This window comes from Peromyscus eremicus, chromosome 3, assembly GCF_949786415.1.
Source record: "Peromyscus eremicus chromosome 3, PerEre_H2_v1, whole genome shotgun sequence".
In the NCBI taxonomy this organism is placed as follows: Eukaryota; Metazoa; Chordata; class Mammalia; order Rodentia; family Cricetidae; genus Peromyscus; species Peromyscus eremicus.
Window position 1 is genome coordinate 149,244,028 of NC_081418.1, and position 16,775 is coordinate 149,260,802.

The 16,775-nt window shown below is 39.9% G+C and overlaps 1 long non-coding RNA gene across 1 annotated transcript in view; it reads right to left on the reverse strand.

The window, feature by feature from the left end:
* LOC131906211 (uncharacterized) overlaps nt 1–16,775 on the reverse strand; it is a 47,644-nt gene that overhangs the window by 11,943 nt on the left and 18,926 nt on the right. The window contains exon 2 of the long non-coding RNA XR_009378137.1: nt 11,136–11,208. This is a non-coding gene — a long non-coding RNA (uncharacterized LOC131906211). The remainder of the gene's footprint in view (nt 1–11,135; nt 11,209–16,775) is intronic.

Below are 16,775 nucleotides of genomic sequence, written 5' to 3' on the forward strand. Positions count from 1 at the left end.
GGGTTTATTAAGGCAACTCCATATAGTTAAAAAGGAGGTTTATTTTGGGGTAACTTACAGCCAGTAAAGGGGTTGTTTACAGGATCCAGAAGAGGTGGAGTGCAGTCCAATGGTGTTCTCTAGAGAACTCTGCTCGGTCTACCATCCAGATCACAAGGAACCAAGAGACCCAGCACATCCAGATCTCAGGTCTTAAGGGCTCCCCTCTTGGCCCTGCCCCAGGGGCAGTTTCCAGAAGTCTCACTAGGGGCAGTACTTTCAGGACAAAGCTGGAACAACTACCCACTACGGGTTCCATCTTAACCCAGTCAAAATGGCTGTATCCCCTCCTCCTATAGATTAGGTTCATCCAGGAAGAGGGATGAGGGAAGACTGGAAGAGCTGGAGGGGTTGGATGTAGTGGGAATTCACTCTGCCCATTACCTTCGGCTATCTGGCCTGATACAGGCAGTGCTTCTTATCTGCCTACCTGACAATTTAAAAGGGAGGAGAAAGAGGGTCATGTTCTCTTGGGTGGTGAAGACCAGATCAGGTGGTGTGAAACAGTATGTGATCAGTCCCCAGCTTTCCAATGACTCTGCAACTGTATTTACCTTATCCTGTATCAGTGAGTCTGTTTTCCCCATAGAACCCCTTAATAAATTGATATATATAGACCACTGAGGCTCTCGTTACAAGTGGCACCTAACATGACATGGCTTGAACCTAACGGCCTGTGGCTAGTCCACGTGGCCTGCCTGAGTCTCCCCCGCTCCACCCTGGTGCTCCCTGGGCATGCACACAATTGTGCTGTGTGCCATTACGCCCTCCCCCCTCCAGGCCACATGTAGCTGGTCTCTTAATAAATTTTTTTTATATATATATATATACACATATACATACACACACACACACACACACACACACACACACACACACACATATATATATATATATATATATATATATATATATGTCTCTCTTTACAGGTTGGATGTAGTGAAGCAGTGTTTTTAGGATACAACAGGGCTGTTGCACACATGAACTCACAGTAATCGTGACATAATACATGAGACCTGTGCATGATCAAGCCAGATAAAATCCCAGCATGAATCAGAGAGGTGGGCATCAAGTCCCACTCCTTGCTGAGGAGCTACTGGCAATTAATGGCTTCTGGGAGAGGGAGAGTCAGTTTTCTTCAAGGATGTGCATCCTCAGAGGCGATCTGTGCTCCAGTAGATGGCCCTGCATATGCATGACCATGCTGCCAGTGTTGAATGGATTTAGTGGGTTAGAAACAAAACAAACCATGAAGTTGGAAGGGAACAGTGTCTGGGGAAATGGGAGAGGAATTAGAGCAGAGGAAATGAGGGTGGGTGTCTCAGGGTTTCCATTGATGTGAAGAGACACCATGAACACAGCAACTCTTATAAAGGAAAACATTTCATTGGGGCTGGCTTACAGCTTCAGAGGTTTAGTCCATTATTATCATGAGAGGAAGCATGGTGGTGTACAGGCAGATATGGTGGTGGAGCAGGAGCTGAGAGAGAGTTCTACATCTGCATCTGCTGGCAGCAGGAAGAGAATACCACACTGGGCCTTGCTTGAGCATCTGAGACCGCAAAGTCTGGCCCCAGTGATACACTTCCTCCAATAAGGCCACACCTACTGAAACAGAGCCATACCTCCTAATAGTAGGCCATACCCTCATGGGCCTATGGGGGGCATTTTTATTCAAATCATCACCATGGGCTTGATCAAAACTCATTGTATATGCATACAGAATTCTCAAAAAAATTTAAAAATTACTTAACATATGACATTTATAAGAATAGAAACAACTAGTATTGTCCAGGATGTTGGAAATGTAAACATGTACAGCCACCATGGAAATCAGTGTGGAGGTTCCTCAGAACTCTAGTAATAGAACTATCATATGATCCAGTAATCCCACTCCTAGATAAATACCCAAAGGAATCTAAGTTAACCGACAACAGAAACATCTGCATACTCATGGTTATTGCTACAATATCCATAATATCCAAGGTATAAAACCAGCCTAGTGCCTGTCAACAGATGAATGGAAAGGGCTGGAGAGAAAGCCGGGTAAGAATTCTTCTAGACAACCCCTGTTCAGTTCCTACCACTAACATCAGTTAGCTCACAACCCAACTGTAACTCCAGTGCCAGGGGATCTGATCCTTTCTTCTGGCCTCTGCTTGATAATATCCCACCCCCCAAATGCTCAGGTTCTAGTTCTTAGGTCTTTAAATACATCACCCAGTGAGACACAGGGAATTGTGCAAATTTTCATTTAATGAAGCACATAGAAATGAGAGGGATGGGCTCAGTGTCATCACAGGGGTTTACAGGAAGACAGGATGGAGAAGTGGTGAGGTTGGAGGTAGAGATAGAAGAGCCACCACTGCTGGTGGGGATTGGGAGGGTGTGAGTCAAGAGTATGGAGATTTCTGGAAGCTGAAAAGAGCAAAAAAAAACACCCTGATTTTTCACCCACTATAAAACAAAATTTTAACTTTCACAACTGTAAGACAATGCATTTGTGTTATTCTGAAGCTCTAAGCCTCTTCTGGAATTCAAGGACATTTGTAACATTAAAGTAGAAAACCATAGTTCAATTGTGGGAGCCCACAGAGGCTTCCTAGTGAGAACTTACTCAGGGTCAGAGAATCTGAGCTTGCTTTACCCAGCAGGGCTGCATAATGGATGATTTGACCACGGGCGTGGTTACCAGGTATTTGGAAGGGTCTACGCTTGGCTGTACAGTGTGCTTTGATCTTGCAAGGGGGAGGTATTTTGCCTCTCTCTTTGGCATATTATAAGAAGCCCTTATGAATAAATGAAGGGGCTATTGGGTATTTATTCACCAAGGCCCTCCCGAAGCTATCCTGTGTTTCTGTCTTTCTTCTTGTCATCTAGGTCTCTCTTTCTATCTGATATTTTCTTATCCCTCTCTCCTCCACCTAAGAACCCTTCGAAAGGTGGGAGCAGGTCAGAGCTGGACTCCCACAGACTCCCACATTCAATATAGAAATTTAAAAAAAGATGTAATTTTGGCCTTAGTTACATAACCAACTTTAAATGTTTGCTGCTTTAGCGTTTTGGTTAGGACCAGGTATGACACCTCTCTTGCTTGTCTCCATATTGACATTGTATGTGATAGGAACTAGGAATTCTTAGGGTTGGGATGTAGCTCAGCTACATAGGGCTATTTTAGCATGCTCAGAGATGTGGATTCAATCCCTGATAGTACAAAAGAAAATTACAAATTTTATTTTCTTTCCTTCTTTATTTTCTTTCTTCTTTTCCTTGCTCTTTTTCTTCCTTTGGTCTTTCATTTATTTTCTTTCTTTTTTATTTTTTTTTTGAGAATTTCGTGCACAAGTACTGTATTTTCATCATTTCCATCCTACCATCTCTCCCCTCCCAACTCTTCTTGTATCTCCCTAGTCCCCCTTAAAAGTGTGATCTTTTTAAAATTTTTATTGTTGGACACAGACAGACACATACACACTCACACATGCATGTGTGCATGCATGCACTACACAACACAGACACAGACACACACAGACACACACACACACACACACACACACACACACACACACACACACACACACTACTTGCTGAGCCTGTCTAGTTCTGCTCATACATATTCTTAGGGCTGGCCAGTAGGGATCAGATAACTTACTAGGGGGCTTTCCCTGGAGAAGACTGATACTTTTCTCCCTTCCATTTCTCTTTTGAGACTTGGTTCATGCTGAGCATATACTTTGTCATGAGATGTACCTTCTTTTGCTGCCTGGAGGGCCAGCCTCCAGCAGCGCAGGGCTCGAAGGGAATCCACAGAGTCCTATGATCTTTTTATCTGAGGAGAGTAAGGGGAAAGACCCTCACACACTCTCTTGATGGTTTCCTTCTTTATTCTTTTGTGTTCTTCTGTATTCTTTATGTTCTATCTTCTCTTTTCTTATCTCTATCCAGAAATGTTCCTTCCATTTCTCTTAATGTTTTCCTTCTAACTCTACCTTTATTCTTTATCTTTATTCTTCCTCTCTTGATGTTTTCCTTCTAACTATCTTTATTCCTCCTTATTCTCTCATTCTTGATGTTTTCTTTCTAACTATCCTTATTCCTCCTTATTTTCTCTATTTTTCCTCTACAGCTTATATACCCTGACAACATCTTTCAGGCACTATAGAAATTACAATATGGTTACATTCTATTTTTCAAGTGAATGATTAAAATGAATACAAGTGAAAAACAGCATGTTATCCATATCCCTTACATGATTAAACATTTTATGTATTATAGGTGAAAAACAAGTTGTCCTAAGAACTCATGTGCATTCATACCCAAGCAACTTGTTATAGATTAACAGAGTGTGAGCAAGGAAAGTATTCCTCTCAGCCAGGTTTCTTACGGGCAGGCTGCGTTCTGCGGTTACAAAGAAGGACCAATCACTTTATTACTTATCTTGAAAGTTAATCTTAAAAGAATCTTAAAGGAATCACAAACCTAAACTTTTATACATGAAAAACAATCAGCTCTACTTTAAATCTTTAGGGTGCCTACCTACTCATCAATAGTTTTTTTATATCAGGAGATTGAGGGCAGAAATGGGTATAAGGAATTAATCATCATTTTTTATTACCAATAAATCTCAAGGAAAGTACATCAGCTAGAAATAATTGGGCTGCTTTGTATTTTGATCCCAACTTCAAAGCTATTGTCAAAATATCTTAATCTAACCTGTGGTCATTCTAAGGTTTGTTTCATCTATGATGCACTCTGAAACCCGTGAACACATCTCCTAACATTAATATTAAAAGAATTTAAGCTAGCTGGGGTACTGGACTCAATTGTTTTTCTTAATCATTAACCTAAGCCACAGTCTATATGGCTCACCAGTAGAAATCATGTGTTCTAGCTGTGTGACTCTACCTTGTTTTACTTTTTATCCTCTGCAGTCTCTGCTTTATCAGAGGCAGGGGCAACCTTTTATCCTACCTTTACCTATGTTAATTTTCCCGCTAAACTGACTTTTATCATAATCCCTTACTATATTTATTAAAGACCCTCAATCACCAAAATCCTATTTAAACTAGCACTATTATATAAAATCATTGTTTCAGTTAAACAGTGCAGCTTAGGAGGAAATCATCTTCATAATAATCCACAGGTAAAAATGCTAAGTAGAACAGGATATTTCCATGAGATAAACACACTACATTATAGGCAATGGGGATCTCCCCATGCCCATTCACACCATGCCAGATACCAGAGAAAGATGGCAGCGGCAAACATGTGAAGGCACAGCAGAAGCAAAAGATACTCTGGGGTCTGTGGTCTCAGGGGCCTTGTGTATCTGAGACTCACCCTTCAGGGATTTGACTTCTGGTGGGCTGACACCTGGAACTTCGGTTGCGATCCGCTGCTCCTCTGACATGGCCACAGGCAACTTTCACTGCCTCTTAAATTTTAAATTAAATCCTCTGGAGTACATAAATAGGCTACTGTATCAGAATTAATGTGTGTAATATTTCCTAACTACTACTTAAAAAGAAGAAACCTCACCTCAGCTTAAACTTCTTTCTGATCTTAAGTTCCAGTTTTGAGTTTGCTTTTAATTTAGAGGTAAGTATATGCCAAGTATGATACTTTCAAAGGGGATAACAACCCAGGAAAGATCGCCAGTGCCACAGAACAGATCAATCCAGAATTTTTCATATGAAAATTTCTTGCATGCGTTCAGCCTTATAAGTGTGTACAAATGGTTCATGCACATAGCCTGTCTTGATTACAGTTGCTAAAACATGAAAGCACAGTAATGAATTTGTAGTGTCTGGACCCAGGGACATTTCCTTTGACAACTGTCATGGATACACTGGAAAGTGGAGTGATTCCCTTTGTTTCTTTTCTACCCTAACTGTGCTGTGCTTTGGTCATGTCTCCATGAGTACTTCTACCTCATGCAGAGTGCTTTATATGGTGGAATAATTACTTTCAGACCCTTAAAGGGGGTGGAATGGAAGGGATTAAGAGGCTTGGAGGTACAACATATGAGTTACTTTTCTCATCTCTGTGATAAGATACCTTGCTGAAGCAATGTAAATGTGGGAAGCTCCCTCTGGGTCCACAGTTTAAGAGGAGTCCAGTCCATCCTGGTGGGAAGGGAGGTGGCAAGAGCAGTTTATATCTGGGGGTAGGAGTTGCTCCCGTCTGGGTGTATGAGAAAGCAGAGAGAAAGCCAGAGCTGGGGTCACACTACAAATCCTAAGGCTGTCTTCCCAATGGCCCCTTTCTTTGAGCCAGGCTCCATCTCCTAAAGGTCCTACAACCTCCTTGAACAGAGCCACCACCTGAGGGGCAAGTATTCAAAGACATGATCCTATGTGGGACATTTCACATTCAAAGCCTAACAGGGAGAGAGACAGAGAGATAGAGAGAAAGGCAGAAAGAGTCAGAACCAGAGAGAGGCAGAGACACAGAGAGATAGAGACCAGTTAATAAGATGTTTTATATTTATTCACTTCAATTTGTCTAAAAGAGAAAAAGAAATTAGGTGAGCCTCTTTAGACAATCCAGTTCCTTAATATACCACACCATAAGGACATATTTAAAGATTAAAAAAACAAAAACAAAAACCACTTCACCACCTTTTTCCAAAACATGTATTGTGCTGTAGCTTTAGGAGTCAAATGAAGACAAAATAGTTGTTCCTAAATATCTGTAGATGTGTATTTGTAAATTTATAGCCTTTCTTCTGGTTCTTCAGTGTGCCCTATGCACACCGCATACTTCCCTGGCTGATCATGGCCATTTTCCAACAGCAGGAACTTGTCAGTCCTGGCTACAGTGTGGGGCAACTGCCAGCACAAACATGGGCAGTTCCTCTTTGTTCTCTGCTCTCAAAGGCCAGCCAGTGTGGGACAAGCACCACAATCCAGGTGATGATGCTTTCATTCCATCGCCTCTGTGGCTGACAGAATAGAATCTGCTTTTCCCCCAGGAGGGGACCACAGGGATTCACAGGCACAGGGCTTCTCTAAAGGATGCTATCACAATTCAGGGCACTCTTTAGAATGGCAGTAATACTTCTGACATTGCCTACCATGGACAGAGTAGAGAGGAATATGGATTCGGCTGTTTCTGTTCTATTTGTGAATTCCATATACTGTCAATAAAATAAAATAGTGTGTCTGTGTGTTTCTGTGTGTCTGTGTGTCTGTGTCTGTGTCTGTGTGTCTGTATGTGTGTGTAGTTGGAAGTTTTCTTGTGTCCTGCCTGGTCCACAGCCGCTTGGACAAGCAAACACACAGAGGCTTACATTACTTACAAACTGTATGGCCTAATGGCTCAGGCTTCTCACTAGCTAGCTCCTATAACTTAACCCATTTCTACTAATCTGTAAGTTGTCACATGGCCATGGCGTTACCAGTACTTTCACATATTGCTTCTCTTGGCGGCATTCATAGTGTCTCTCCTGCCTCTCCTTTCCTCTCTCTCCAGTTTGAATGTAACACCTAACCATATTTTGCCTCAACCATTGGCCAAACAGTTTTATTTATCAACCAATCAGAGCAACACATATTCATAACAAACAGAAAGACATCCCACAGCATGTGTGTGTGTGTGTGTGTGTGTGTGTGTGTGTGTTTGTATGTGTGTGTGTACTTGCATCAGTTTTAACTTTCAAGTTATCAGTCATATATGACCTCGTGTTTCCAAATTCTTAAACTTTTGGTCATTAAACTAAATGTCATCTATATCAGTGCTGTGGAATAATCCTTCTTTACCCTGTGTGAGTATATGTCAATATGATTGATTTAATAAACAAGCTGACTGGTCAATAGCTGGATAGGATAAAGTTGGGCAGGAAAGCCAAACTGAGAATGATGGGATGAGGAAGGGTAGAGTCAGAGGAGTCACCAGCCAGCCAGAGAATGATGTGGACACACAAAATAGGGATAGAAATAAATGCCACGAGCCTTGGGCAGCACATAGATTAATAGAAATGGGTTAAGTTGTAAGAGCTAGCTAGTAATAAGCCTAAGCTACCGACCAAGCATTAGTAATTAATATATGCCTCAGTGTTGGTTATTTGAGAATAGCTACAGGACAGGAAAACTCTACCTACATATTAGTTACTCATCACTGTGGCAAAATACTTGATGGAAGCAACTTAAAGGAGGATTTATGGATTTATTTTGTTTCATGATTTCAGAAGGGTTGGTTCATAATCATTTGGCCACATGATCTCAGGCAGAACGTCAAGGTGGGGAAACATGTATCAGAGAGATGTTCACTTCATGGTTGATGCAAAATCAGAGGGAAGATACATACAGAAAGATACCAGGGTTCAGAGAAAAATATAGCCTTCAAATACATAAACCCAATGGTCTCCTTCCTCCACCGTGGCCCCACATGCTACTTTTTTTATCATTTTCTGATAATTATAAATCCATCAAGGAACTCATTTATTCATCAGGTCAGAGTTCATGGTCTAACCTCTGGAACAATCTAACTCCCCTTCTGTAGTTTGAAATCAGGGTCTAATGTAGCCCAGGCAGATCTCTAGCTGGCTGAGGCCAGCATCAAACTGGAGTACTGAGATTCCAGCTTCCCTGGTGGAGTGTCTAGGATTAGAGGCCTGTGTGCCTCCACCAACTCATTTGGATAGTGCTGGGAAATCAATCCCAGGCCTCTTCTGTTGTTGTAGGCTGGCCCTCTACTTTCTAAGCTACATCCTTAGCACCCAATTGTCTGGGTGAATTCCCTGACAGACATACTTAGAGGTGTGATCTACTAATCCAGCCAAGATGACTCATCAAATTATCTATCACTTACCATGGTGAAAATTTCATGGCATGGATGACTGCTAGTTCATGTTTAGTTAACAGATAATGTAAGATTGTGATTAATTAATTAATATTATGACAAGTGTTTATACAGTAGGCCAAAGGGATTGGTGTGAATATTTGTTTTCTATTGTAAATTAATATGATGCTGGCTTAAATAACATTCGTGCATTAACCTACAATTCTTCAGGTTCTGCCCCATGCGGTTGGTCTGGGTTCTCAGCTAAGGGTATGTCAAGATTAAAAAAGTCATTTATCCACTGGGCTCTCTGGGCAAAAGGACCTTCTGGACTTAACTGCGTTATTGGTAGAATCTAGTTCTGTAGCCTTGTTTTTCTCAGGAGTTATTGACTGGAAGTCATTGCCAGTGTCTAGAAGACATGCTCAGATCCTCTCTCTCTCGAAGGATTGGTTTTTCTTCACACCAGCAATGAGCTGGCAGACTCTTTTTAAGCCTTCAGAACTCTTTGCTGCTAGCTGGAAAATCAAAACTATTTCTGCTTTTGAAGGGCTGGCATGACTGGGTCCATCCATGTAATCTTTCCATTTTGACATCTACTGACTAATAAATTTAATTACACCTGCACGATCCTTGTTGCTAGGCAACACAATATAATCATGGGAATGACTGGGGTGGATGATGAGCACTGTCCTCTTAGTACACTATTCCTGATTATCACCAACTGTTGTTATCTTTGAACTATGTTACAACTCCTCTTAAGTCCTAGAAAATTAATAATAGTGTAGATAATTCTTATTCACAAAAATGCAAGTAAAATGTGATTAGTAGACTGCAATAAATCATTGTTCCACAGATAGGCCACTTTTGCATCTATTTGTAAGTTCATTTCAGTATTCTTCATTGCCAATGTATATATGTTTCTTTAAATTAATTAGAATGCCTTCCTGGTTCTCTCATTAAAATACTTTATGTATGAGTTTTAATTTTATTTGTTCAGAAAAATGATATTTAAGAACAATTTCTATATATTGTAACTCTGGTGGCTCATTAGCTATCTTAGTTCTTATAAAGTTTGGTATTTTGAAAATTGAAACAAAACATTGAGCTGAATGGAAAAGACATTGTCATTTTGGGTGAAGTTTTATGCTAATGCCTTGGAGAAGATATGGAAAGTCTTGGTTCTTTCAAAAAATAAACAAGATCAACAAATCCTTCAGCAAACTGATCAAAGTGGAGGTAACAAAAGAACTAAGACCCCAAAAAGTAAAATCAGAGATGAAAACAGGACTTGACACATATGAATGGAATCCAGGGGACTGTTAGTGAATAGTTGAGGAGCATATTCTAAGAAATGGAAGGATCTAGAAGAAATGGATGAATCACTAGACACATATGACCTGTCAAAATTAAACCAAAAGAATATCAACTACTTAAGCAAATCTGTAACAAGCAACAAGACTGAAGCAGTAATAAAGACTACCCAAAAGAAAATCTCAAGTCTATATGCTTTCACTGTGAATTCTAGCAGACTTTTAAGGAAAAGCTAATACTACTGTTCCTCAAACTGTTCCAAGAAACAGAAAGGGAGGCACGTTATAGTCCTCATTCTATTTTTTTATGGAGCCATTATAACCTTGGTACCAAACGCAGATAAGACAAAATGAAAGAGAGAAAACTATATACCCATTTCTCTTATGAAAAGAGATGCTAAAGTTCCTAATAAAATACTCACAAACTGAATTTACAAACATATTAAGAAGATTACACATAATGATCAATTTGTTTTCATTCCATAGACGCAAGCATCGTTTAATATATGTGAATCAGTGGCTGTAATGCAGCACGTAAGTAACTTGACCACAGAACAGAAATCACACAGTTGTCTCAATAGATACATCAAAGTCCTTTGAAAAAGTCAGTACCCCACCAGAGAAAATCCCAGGAGAAACCAGGAGTAAGAGGAATACACCTTAATATAATAAAGGCTGTAAGTGAAAAAAACCTACAACCAACATTATAATAAATGTGAAAACCCAGAAATATGTCCTCTAAAGGCTCATATTATATCACAGAGACATAGTAACAAAAGCATCACAGCATCGGCACAACACCAGACACCCATACCAATGAATAGAGGACCCAGAAACAAGCTCATGTAGCTACAGACACTTAAGTTTTTAAAAACCTGTTGAAAATACCGCTAGCAAATCAGTTTACACATGTAGAATTCCTGTTTCTCACCCTGTACAAAAGTCAATTCAAAATGAATGAAATTCAGGTTCTTACTACCAGATCTGAATTGCCATACTTACTGGAGGAAACCGTGAAAGTGCTTTGAGATTTCGTGTTATTCACTCCTCAGTGGCTGTGATGAAAACATTCCAACTGAAAGAAAATTAGGGGAGGAAATGGGTGAGTTTGTCTTACAGCTCCATCATTGAGCAACAAATGATAGTTTCTTCAATTAACTAACTTTTCAAAGTAAAAAAGTGTGCCAGGTATGTATTTATGTATCCTTAAACAGTAGCCAGAGTTTTTAGGGAACTTCTTAGAGTTACCAATGTCAATAGGTCTCAGGCTATCATTTTGCTTCCAATGTTTTTGGATGTCACAGGTGATGTCATAACAGAAATTCTGTTTGAAGGCATATCTATGCCCAAAGTAGTATTTTAATGTTCTAAAACTCCCTGAGTAAGTGAAATTACTAGAAATTCTCTCTGTATGTAATAGTGTAGCTTTAAGGACATTAAGACTATTAGGAAGTCTCTTTATACATTAAGTGGTATACATGGTGGGAAAACACAAAAAAATGATTTAAATTTTGTTTTAGTTTGAATATTGACAGCAATATACTAGATGTTTTGCAGGGAAGAATGCTTTTTTTTAATGTCTTAAATTAGAGTCAGTGAGACATGGCTTACTTAGTAATGAGTGTTTGGTTGAAGTCTTTGTGAACTTGAGAAGAAAAGCACAAAGCCATACTTGGTTTTCATTCTGACTGAGAAAAGGAATTCTTATGACTCACTGACAGTTTTGCATCCGTGGGAAAGGAAGAATAAGCCAGTGTTAGAGTCAGTACCAAGTGGGTAAAATAAATTGATGTCATAGGCTTGTTGGATTCCTTCAGCATGATAAATAATTTATCACTTTGAGATTGAGTGAGTATCAAGCTCACCCTAACCCCTCTCATCCAGCTGTGTGGTTAAAGGCATTTAGCCATGTGAGATTGGGACATAGTGTTAGAATCACAGACTTCTAAGTACTTTTAGCCTTCATAAGCAAACTACTTCTATTTAAATAAATTGTATAAATTTTATTTGTTTTATTTGTGTTACAGTCAAACAAGCTCTTAAGATATTTTCACTTTTGAAAGGGGCCTAGTATGATGCAGAAAACATTTTCAAACAAATATGAGGGACAAATAAAGTCAATGGGCACATTCTTAAAAAATCAGTGGCTACTGGCTGGAAATATGTGTATTTTAGAATGATATAAAGTTGTAATGGGATATACCTAGCATATAAATATTGTCTATCTTTCCAAGATTGTTTTCCAGTACCTTTAAATAGGAGGATTCTGCCATGGATGCACTGAGCTGGTTTTTTTTAATCTTTTGCTTTGATAGGTTCCTCATTTTTATTGTTGCATAAGGCAAAGTTTGAATTTTATTTATTTTAAAAGAATTAGAGAAATTTGTACAGAATGGCTGGATTTATAAAACAGGCTTCTAGCAAACATATCAGTTAATAAACTAAGAGAACACTCCCTTTACAGATATGCCTAAAAAACTGATAGAAAGACTTGATGGATGTGTTTTAAATGTGAAATTATTATTGATTTTTTTTTTTTTTATTTAGAAGGCTTCATTGGCTTTTTGCACAAGGACAATGAGATTTAAGGTACAGGCTGTTGTTCTGTTAGACCCAAAGCAGGGCAACAGTAGAAGCTTGTTTGAATATGCACACCCAAATGAAAGCCAAAAAGATGGAGGCCAGAGCCTTACAGGGCCAAGGTAAACAGTAAACGTGGAGGAATTTGGTGTGTGCGTGTGGTGAGCATTAGGGTCAGCAGCTGTTAGGACAGGCTTTTTCTTTTTCTTCTTAAATAAGTTGATGTGAAGCATGGCCTTCTGCCCCTGAATTTCCCGTGGGGCCTAGTATAGAACATGTTATTAAGCATGAAATGGTTGTACTGTAAAACTCAGGGCTGCTGAGGCCAGAGGGGTTTTAATGGGGACCACAGGAAGATAGTACAGTCCATGTTGCCTGCTGAGGGATTCATTTTCAACTTGAGCTTGGGCTGGAATTCATTCTCCTAGCCAAAAAGCAGTAGAATACAGACTTTCTCTGCAACTGCTACGGTTCTGGCAGAGTGGCAGACAGCGCTCAGAGAGGACTGGGTTGCTGACTGCTCAAATAGAGACACAAGTCAGTCCCTGGTAATAAATACTGGCAGGAGCCATGTGAGCCGACAGCAAGAAATGAAACAGCCTTCGTGTTTAACTCTGTACAGTTGAGAAGACTACGCTAAAACCTGAAAAGCTGAGCATCTTCTACTTTTAGAAATAAATATGACGCAAAGAAGTAGTGGTCATAGGATAGAGGAGTTAAGGCTGTGAAGAACAGGGCATGTGCCACAAACGGGCAACACATCCAGTTTCTTCTGTGCTGCACCCAGACCGGCGCTGATCTCTGTAATACAGAATTTGAGAGGAATTTCCACACTCAGTCTTACTTGTTTGGTATATGTTCTTATCCTCAGTGAAAATTAATTGTAAAACCATTTCTTTTCTTTTCTTTTTTTTTTTTTGTTTGTTTTCAAGACAGGGTTTCTCTGTGTAGCTTTGCGTTTTTCCTGGATCTCGCTCTGTAGACCAGGCTGGCTTCGAACTCACAAAGATCCTCCTGGCTCTGCCTCCCGAGTGCTGGGATTAAAGGTGTGTGCCACCACCGCCCGGCGTAAACCATTTCTTAAGTTGATGCTTTTCTCAAAGAGACTTGAAGCACAGAAACCTCCTAGGTAGCCTCAGTGCTAGAAGTGTGAACCTAGCAATCAGCGGGCATGATGCTGGATTGGACTTTTAGCATACCAGAACAGCTTTATGTTACAGCGTATGTACAGTATTTCCTCTATGAAAGTGTATTCTTACAGCATGTGATCCATGAACAGTCAGTTGACAAACATGGTTATTCAATCAATATCTGATGACTGTTCTCACAACCTTATATAGTAATTTGTAGAAATATTTTTCCTTTGAGGTTATTGATCTGTCAACATTTAAAAGAAAATGTTAGCCAGTAAGATGGTTCCTCTGTGCCTCTGAACTTGATGATGTGAGTTCAGTACCCAGGGCCCTAGGTTGCAAGGAGAGAACTGATCCCTGTGAGTTGTCCCTTAACCTCCACACGCACACAGACACAGAGTGGGGGGGGGGGCTCCGCAAGAGAGAAATGAATGAATGATATATAATAAAGTTAAAAAGGTGGAATGAGAATAGATGTTTGATGACCCTGGAATTGAAAGTAAAAATGAGCTAGCTATTAATAAGCCTCTGAGGGTACTATTTGCTTCAGTTTAATTACTCAGGCTCCAAGTTTGACACCACAGACAAAATAATCTTGTCAGTCACTCAGAGTCTGTGAATGTCAGATAGGCTAACTTCTATTTTCTAAACACGTAAGAGGCTACAAAATGCCAAATTTGTTTATTTACTTTCTTGTGACTAAGAATGGTTAGTCACAAGTGACACAAAAATCAAATGTCAAGTTACTTAAGCACAAAGAAAACACATTGATTCCAATAAGCTTTGTGGAATCAAATGTTTGAAAGTGTAGCTTCATTTGTAGATACACTGATAATACTATTATGATTGATTTTTGGTCTTCTTGAGACAAGGTGTCATGTAGCCCAGGCTGGCCTCACACTCCTTAAGCTAATGAGAATGAACTTGAACTCTGTTTCTCCTACCCTGCCCTCCCAAATGCTGGGACTAGAGGCATGCACCACCATTTCTCATTATGATCTCTGTTTTTAACTTACAAGATTAACTATTCACATCCAATATTGAAAGAGATAACTTCTCTCTCTCAAAATACTGAATTTTGTAATGAATTCCACAAGGTGAAATGAGGTCACCTCATTTAGCAGAGTAGAGAGATGGAATATACCAGTTCATATTATCCAGTCCTATTATTCAAGGTAAGGTCAGCCTGCTGACTGTGTGGGCTGACAGGAGGGATTAAATATTCCCCAAGGGAAAATTCCTGTGTTATTAAAAAGCAAAAAAGATGGAAGAGCAGGTCTATCATATTATGAGAAGCATCGGGATAAAATATGCTCCCTAGTGTGGTCAGTATAGTCTTCTAGGCAAGTTAAACAGTGAATGTGAATAATTGGCATGGGGCCTTCTTTACTCTTCTCTAACTTACCTTTCCATATCTTGAACTTGTGATTAACACAGCCTCCTGAACAAACCTGCTGCAAGACGCCAGTGGATGTATAAAGAATAAGCATGTGTGAATGGGGCCTTGCAGTTCTCTTTCTTCTGATGCTCCTTGGGATGGCCACACCCATCAGATATAGTAGATCTTAGTATGTGGTCCTGCAACCACCAGAAGGTGCTAGCATGTTTATTAGATACACAAATGCCCAGGACAACCTTTGATCTCAAGAATCAAAACTCTGAGACTGAGGGCCAGCTACACTTTCTAGCTGATTTTGAAATGAACCGAAGTTTGGAAAACACTCGTCTCAGGGGCATTCCCAAGCTTCTAAGACTTCAAGCCTGCTCAAGTGGTACTGTTTTCTTCTCCCCCACCCTTTCCTTCTTTTCTCTTTTCTTCTTTTCTCTTCCCTCTCCTCTCCTTCCTCCCCTCCCCTCCCCTCATTTTCTTTCCCCTCCCCTCCTTTCCTTTTAGTTTTTGAGATAAGGTCTCCTGTAGCCCAAGGTGACCTTAAACTTTCTCTGCAGTCAAAGACAGTATTGGACTCCTGATCCTCCTACCTTTACCTCCCTAGGTATGGGATGTCAGAGATGGGCCATTACTCCTGCTTGCGGCAGTACCCGTAGAGCCTTCTGTCTGCATGCTGGGCCGGCACCCTGCCACTCTCAGGCACATCAGGCTTAAGGGCCCTGCTTCTGAGTGGCTAAAGACACATCAGCACCTTGTCACTTTATCTGGCAGTCTCTGTGACTGTTCCTAAGATCCCTGGGAAACAAGCTCAACTACAGAGGTCTCAGTCTGTGACCTCAGCTATGTCGCTGACATGGATTAGTGTGAGAAACATCTCTATATTCCTGAATGTTTGCTTTAAAAATATGTTCTAACTCTGCCTCAGTGTATGCCACTTGGACCAGTGTTATGTGATCTTGAAATAAAAAAAAAAAATTCATCTTATTTTAAGGCTGTCCTCTGCCAAAAATATTTATGGCTTTTCCAGTTTTGCCAGGGAAATCTTCAGGGGTTTGGTTCATAGCAAGCCAATGTGTACAGGTTAAGAAGGCTGTGGAAAAATCTGAACCATGCTGTTTCCCGGTCAGAATTCAGGCCCCAACCTAAGATTAAGAAGGGAATGAATACTCAAATGAGGAACAGTTAATTTCTCCTGGAATATTTTAAAGGTTTATCAATCCCATAAATAGGTTATATTAAGGCTTTAGGGGGAAAATGGTGAGTTGGGTAATGCTTAAATTCTAGCCTGTTTGAAAACCTTCACCTCTTTAGGATGTTGCTTCCTTGGTAATCTCCAGCTGTTTACTCTAGTTGAGATACGTCCTGAATCTTCTTAAGAGCTATTGTTATATATTAATACTATGTGGCCATTTTAATAGGCTTCTACTAAAATTATTTCTTTTGGTACCTTTACATTTAAAGAATGAATACATAACAACATATTTTAGACTGAGTTTTATTTATTTTTAAGATTTATTTATTTTACTGTTATTGTGTAAA